The sequence below is a fragment of the Charadrius vociferus genome, unplaced genomic scaffold, assembly GCF_000708025.1.
Source record: "Charadrius vociferus isolate BGI_N301 unplaced genomic scaffold, ASM70802v2 scaffold69, whole genome shotgun sequence".
NCBI lineage: Eukaryota > Metazoa > Chordata > Aves > Charadriiformes > Charadriidae > Charadrius > Charadrius vociferus.
Genome location: NW_009649937.1, coordinates 572,362 through 579,221, shown reverse-complemented (window position 1 = coordinate 579,221; position 6,860 = coordinate 572,362). Strand labels below are relative to the sequence as shown.

General features: G+C 53.5%; 5 non-coding genes across 5 annotated transcripts; 1 reads left to right on the top strand and 4 right to left on the bottom strand.

Annotated features, from left to right (window-relative positions):
- Nucleotides 1–799: 799 nt before the first annotated feature.
- TRNAP-UGG lies at nucleotides 800–871 on the bottom strand. Its single transcript has one exon. It is a non-coding gene; the product is annotated as a tRNA-Pro (tRNA).
- A 272-nt stretch (nucleotides 872–1,143) lies between these two features.
- Nucleotides 1,144–1,215, top strand: TRNAA-CGC. The gene has a single exon. It is a non-coding gene; the product is annotated as a tRNA-Ala (tRNA).
- A 473-nt stretch (nucleotides 1,216–1,688) lies between these two features.
- TRNAS-UGA lies at nucleotides 1,689–1,770 on the bottom strand. Its single transcript has one exon. It is a non-coding gene; the product is annotated as a tRNA-Ser (tRNA).
- Nucleotides 1,771–2,062: 292 nt separating this feature from the next.
- On the bottom strand, nucleotides 2,063–2,134 carry TRNAA-UGC. The gene has a single exon. It is a non-coding gene; the product is annotated as a tRNA-Ala (tRNA).
- Nucleotides 2,135–6,761: 4,627 nt separating this feature from the next.
- TRNAS-GCU lies at nucleotides 6,762–6,843 on the bottom strand. Its single transcript has one exon. It is a non-coding gene; the product is annotated as a tRNA-Ser (tRNA).
- Between the last annotated feature and the right edge of the window lie 17 nt (nucleotides 6,844–6,860).

The window sequence follows — 6,860 nt, the reverse complement described above, 5'->3', positions numbered from 1 at the left end:
TCCCTACACACTGTGGCTCGTTGGTATAAAGGCATGATTGTTGCTTAGGGTGCAAGAGGTTCTGGGTTCAACTCCCAGATGAGCCCTCCTTTTGGTCACCCACTGCTGGGCACAACCTTTCAGGGATGGGGTATGGTCAGAGTGATGCTGGCCTGCATAGAGCAGACAGGAAGCCTCAACAGCTCGGCAACTCTGGTCAACACCATTTGCCCCAAGCCCCCTTGGGAAGGGAAACAAGGTTCCCCCACACCCCACAGTACCCATGAAGGGGAGGGAAAGGGTCATGGGCATTTCCTCACAGCCTGCAGGTGCCAGAAAGGGTCCCCATGTCAGCTGTGCCAGCAGATAACCCCAGGTCTTTTCTGTGGGGCTTGGGGGGCTTGTCCAGCCCTGTAGCTGGTAGGAAAGGGGTCTGGGGAGGCAAAAGGACATGGAGATGCTGGGTGTTGAACCCATGGCTTCTTATGTGCAAAGCAAGCGCTCTCCTACTGAGGTACTTCCCTTGTGTATGGGTAGGGGTGTGGGCTTAGGCAAGTTCCCTCACACCCCACCGTTGCCCCACTGCCCACTGCTCACACTGCTCTGCCTCAAAACCAGCCTGACAGGGGCTGCACTCTACCATCCCCATTGGTGCTTCTAATGGGCTCCATCCTGGCCATGGGGACATGCCCATGCTCAACACTGCCCATCCCTGCTGCACCAGGTACCATTGCCCTCCCACCACCCTGGCCCTGGTCCCACAGTTGGGCTGAGACCACACACGCCAGCTGAGGAAGGCGAGTGTCCAAAACTAAAAGGAGGGCTCGTCCGGGAGTTGAGCCCGGGACCTCCCACACCCAAAGTGAGAATCATACCCCTAGACCAACGAGCCTCAGTGCTGTAAAAGGGCAGGAACCCCCTCCTTGAGCTCCAGTTCTCAGAGAACTGTTTGGGCTGGGCTGGCACCTTGGGAAGTTCATTTTGGTGTTGATGGATATTCATAGCTGGGAGGTCCCCCTTATTCTCTCCTGGCTGCAGGCTTGGCACCTGGACATGGCCATGGGCTGTAACAGCCCTGGCCCTCTTGGGCCCCATGGCTTTTGGGGCCAGGGCAGGCAGCAGGACCCTTGGGTGTAATAATTGGTGTAATAATTTCCTACATGAGGGGATGTAGCTCAGTGGAAGAGCGCTTGCTTCGCATGTAAGAGGCCCTGGGTTCAATCCCCAGCATCTCCACATGTTTTTGTCTCCTCAAGCCTGCTTCCTCCAAGCCAAGGCGCAGTGGTGATAAACTCCACTTCTACCTCTGGAAGGCATCCACAAAGGAGAGTTCCTGTGCATGCACCCTGCACCATGGCCCCCAGACAGAGCTGCACACCAGGGATGTGGTGGCAGCAGTGCCATGGCTGAGCTGTGTCTCTTTGCTCGCAGGGCAGCAAGTAGCACCTCGCTCCCAGCAGTGGCAGGACTGTCCCAGCAGAGGGGACACGGCCAAGCTGTTGCGGCTGTCCATGCCCCCTGTGCTGAGCACTGTCACCCCATCCACATCCAAAAGAAGAGCTCTGCTGGGAGTTGAACCCAGGGTCCCACCAGGCTGCCAGTGCCCAGTGTAGGACAGTGGCAGCTACCTGGCCTGCTGCACTTTCCGTCCCTCGTAGGGTTCTACCCTGGCCCCCACACCCGGGCCCAAAGCCATGGGTAAAACCTCACGCTGTGAGCAGGATTCGAACCTGCGCAGGGAAACCCTATTGGATTTCAAGTCCAACGCCTTCACCCCTCGGCCATCACAGCCCCTCACATGTCACAGCTAGGTGGGGACACCCCATGTTTGCCCCGGGGTCTGTGTCTGGGGAGAAAATCTGCCCCAGCCTGGTGTAGGGCTATCTGCCCAGTCTGAGTACCTCTTGGCAGCCCCAGTATCCACACATGCCAGGGTTGGAAAAAGGGAACATCCGGGGGTATTAACCCATGACTGTGAAAAAATCCAGGTGCAGTAGAGAGCCTTGCCAAAGGGCAGGCACCAAAGGGAAGTGTCCTCCAGCAATGCCCTGGGAGACAATGGGTTTCAGGGGGTAAAAAACTATGGAGATGCTGGGGGTTGAACCCAGGGCCTCTTACATGCAAAGCAAGTGCTCTCCCGCTTAGCTACATCCCCTGTGTGTATACAGTGGTGGGAGCTGGGCAAGTGTGGGAAATTGCCAGGCTTGTCAGTCTCAGAATACAGAGTCATTGTGAATCCAACCAGAGAAGTTAAGCAACATGCTTATCTTGCACTGGTAAGCACCAGCAATGGAGTGAGAGCTGCATATCTTGCTTTTCTTGCAAAGACCAGGATAGATGACTCGAATCAACTGAGTGACACCTGGGGTGAGGTGAAGGCCCCACAGCCTGATGTTATTTCAGTAAAGCTGGGAGAGCAATTGTGCATCTCTACTGAACACAAGCCTTGTTAAGAGTTAATTGGCACATGATAAAAGACCAAGTCCCGCCTCGCCAAAAGTATAAATATGGCATTTAGAATCCTTCCTTTTGAGGGTGAGAGTTCCAGCTTCTGGATGGGTCTGGACCTCTCCCCTCCCCAAACAGGGATACCTCTCTGGTAAGATTCACACCTCCAACTATGTCAGATGTTACCTGGGAAAATATTGTTAACAAAAGCACTGGACTATTAACTCAAGCTCAATTTCAGCAGTAAGTGTATTTATCAATAGCAATTCCAAATTTGTTATATCTGTCACCTTAATAAATCATTTAGCTTTTCAACTTTGTGAAATTGCCTCAGTGAAAATCCTTGGCAGGGCTCTGAAACAGACAAATATTGACTCTAAGTGGCTAACATACATAATTCTTTAGACATAAAACATTGACCAAGTCTGGGACAAAGACTGGACCTACCTGCACCTAGACTCCTCTCTGAGAAGTAGTTCAGAAAGCACGGGGGTCCTTTCCAAACCTTGTGACTCAATGGGAGGGCTTCCCTCACCCACATATCAGACTCTTAATGCAACAGCGAGTCCCCTTCCCTCCCCTCCCACCCCATCCCACTGCCCACCACTCATCCTGCTCTTCCCCAAAGACTGGTCCCAGAAACAGAACCTTGGGGCATGCACTGCTGGCTCCTGGGGGTCCATCCTGCTCACAGGATGTGCCCAGCCAGGACGTGGCACTGATCCCTCTGTGCCAGGCACCACTGCCCTCATCCCACCCTGATAATACCACCGTCCCATGCGCCAGCCGAGGAAGGTGGGTGTCCAAAAGGAGGGCTCAACCAGGAGTTGAACCCGGGACCTCTCATACCCAAAGAGAGAATCATACCCCTAGACCAACAAGCCAGGGTACTGCATCTCACTGCACGCCCAGCATCTGTGCCCCACAGTTTTGGGGGTTGGTGAGGGTGATTGATGCTGCTTTTTCCCCTGGCACAGCCTGGAGCAGGTAAGTCAACCTTATTGTGCCCAGGATGTGGGGCCAATGTTCAGAGGTGGCCACAGCACATAACTGCCCTGGCCCCAGTGGCCATGGGGACAGCTGGACCATGGGGATGTGAGAAATGCTCGCTTACGGATAAAAATGTAGAGAGGACAAAGTCTTCGAAGCAAAGATAAAAGTTTATTCTGGATCAAAATAAACAGAACAGCTGACTCAGGTGCCTCTCAAAAAGAGCACACCTAGTTACAAAATTTCCAGTATTTATGTCCTGTCCCCTTTTCCCATTGGTCAGGTACTTCAGGGCACACATTCTTTCATGACAGGTTAGCCTATCGTAAGCTAGTTCTCCTTTTAAGGAGTTGTTTTTCTCTTGTGCTGTCAATACACAAAATGGCTGTTCTAAAGGGCAGGTCATAACCCTGCCCATGCCGTCAACACACAAAATGGCTGAAGCAAAACAATTCCTGAGTTCTATTTCTCACAGGGATCAGCAGGGACCCCTGGGCACCATCCTGCCCATGCATGGGGAATGTCACTCAGTGGGAGAGTACTTGATTTGCACGTAAAAGGCCCTGGGTTCAACACCCAGCATCTCCATGTATTTTTGCCTCCTCAAAGCGGCCTCCCTGCTGGCTGCAGGGCTGGCAGATCCCCCCAGGCCCCACAGAAAAGCCCTGGGGCTGCCTGTGGGCATGGCTGGCCCAGGACTCGGGGGACAGCAGTTGTGCTCAGTGTGTGCGCCCATCACATGCCAGAACCCCTGAGAGAAGGAGCTGCCCTATTTGCCCTGCCCAGCCCAAAGCTGCGGTGACTGTCAGGGGGAACGAGATGAAAGTCAACAGCTGACCTCAAATGAGCTCTGTACTCCCCAGACAAAAGCATGGCAGGCTTTGCCCAAAGGGAGGACTCCTCTGGGAGTTGGACCCAGGTTCTCTCAAACCTGAAAGTGGGCCTGTACCCCAAGCTGCATTGGGCTCCCCAACTGTCCCCTTTGGCCTCCCAGACTTGGGCTTGGTGTGGGTCCACACCCACTGGTAAAAGCAACTGCAGATAAATTCACAATTGATACCCCATGGCTGTGCTGTGGGTTCCCAGCTTTTCTCTGTGGTCCCATCTCACAGGGGAGGATTTCACATTGCCCCAGGGCAAGTGGTCCATGGCTCCTACCCTATATTACTTCAGTCTCCCAGGTCTGCCAGGTAGCAGGTTTCCTGGTGCAGGAGCTGCTTCCCAGGGAGGACATGAGTTGCAGGGTCGGAGCTGCCATGGACTGCAGTCTTTTCCTGCCCCTACTCCCCCCAGGCCCAAGCTGGCTTACATAGCAGTGGGTAAAATCTTTTGCCACGAGCAGGATTCGAACCTGCACAGAAAAACCTTATTGGATTTTGAGTCCAACACCTCACTCCCCAGCCATCACAGCCTCAGGCCTTGGCATATGGGGGGAGGGCACACCTGCCCCCCACCCAGGGCACCCCTTGGTCTCCCTTGGGTATCCCGTATTCCTGGGAAGTAGTAAAGTCTCTGGGGTGGCAGTACATCCCTGCACACACATTCAGCCCTGGTCTGCTCCCCAGAACCTGGTGGCAGGGCCCCTCTCCCAAAAGTGGCACCTGGGGTCCCCAGCACCCCAGTGCCTGGCACAGGACGGGGGTGCCCAGATGGCTGTACACTGTGGCTTGTTGGTGTAGGGGAATGATTCTCGCATAGGGTGCGAGACGTCCTGGGTTCAACTCCCAGATGAGCCCTCCTTTTGGACACCCACTGCCCCACTCCCGCCCAGCCAGCACAGAGTTCATTTGGGACCTGTCTGTCAACTTTTATTCCCCAGGGACACCCTGGGGAGAATCACTGGGGTTTTGAGCTTAGCATGACACACAGGACTGTCCCCTATCCTCAGGGTCCCAACCCTGTGCCCAGGCCTATTGGTCCTGCAGGGTGACCCTGGTATCAAGGTGGATGCAGGATGGGGACAGGGGATGGGCAGGGGTCATGGCCATTGCTCAACACATGGCTGTGGGGCAACCCGTGCTTTAATGCAAGTGAGTGCCACGGCTCAGCAGGTTAAACCACATGCTTAGTAAACAGGAGGTCCTGGGTTGAACTCCCAGTGGTGCCTGGGCCTGCTGGCTGTTTTTCCTCCCTGCCCCAAGTTGGGGGCACTGCTGGGGGTCTCTGCCTGCAAAGATAGCTGGGCGCAGTATGGGTGCATGCTTTTACAGAGACCTTATTTCAGGGTAGGACAGGGACAGTTCTTGGGAGCATCCCTGGGAAGCGGGGTAGGTGTATACTGTCTTGTGAAACAGGATACTTTGTATAAACAATACATGCCTTGATAATGAATATATCCTTGAAGAGGAACAGAAGGCTGATAGAAGGGGACCATCCCAGCGCAGGAGGCACCAAAACCAGCCGAAAACCAGACAACTGCTAAAAGAAGCGTGAAATCAACAAAGATCTGCAGTACCTGAGGTAAAGGCAGTAGGGGGATATCATGACTACCAACTCAATTAGGAACTGGGCAGACCTTCCCCCCACATTGAACTGAGCCACATGCACATCAGTTAAAGGACACTGTAACTTTAAACAAAAGCAAGAGACCATACTAATCAATAGAAATTGATTACAATCAATAGAAATTTAATTACAACTAAAGTAGTTGTAATTAAAGGTGTGCATTTCTGTGTTTTGAACCGTATATAATATCCCAAGGCATTTGTAGACTGGTGTGCTTTGTGGGTTAGCAGCTAGCACCCATCTCTGCACAGAAATGATTTAAATAAATACCTCTGCTCTGTGTGTACATTGCAATCTTGCACACCAGGTAAATGACCCCACTTTGGGACTACACTTCCCATCTTCTCTGCCCTCACTCCCCAAGCTATCAATTCCATCATGGCCTCAGAGTTCATTTGTTCCAGTTTGCTTTCCAGTTGCTCCCTCCTTTTTCACAGGTTATCGTCTTAACTGCTCAACAGCCTCTTTCTGCAGTAATAGTTTTTTTATGTAGTTCTGAATGTTGCTTTTTTTTCCCCATGAGTCTCGGATAACAGACTCCCTGCCACCTCCATGCCAGGACCTGCCTGCCCTTTTAGATGCTTCTTCAATTTCTTCTGCCTGGGCTTCTCTGTTTCTTCCTGCCTTCCCCTTTCCAAAGTCAAACACTACTGTGGGGGGACTGCTGACCGCCTCCCCTTGGGAGGCTGCAGTTACCATGGTGTACCAGGCACTTGCTATTAGATCCCCCCTGGCGCTCAGGCACCGCTGGGCGTAGAGCCCAGGGTACCCCTGTGCCAGCGAGGACACGCTAGTCCAGGCTGTCCCCAGTTCCCCCCTAGGCTCAGCAGCAAAAGTCCCGACGAGGGTGGGATTCGAACCCACGCGTGCAGAGCACAATGGATTAGCAGTCCATCGCCTTCACCACTCGGCCACCTCGTCCTGCCCCACACCGCCCC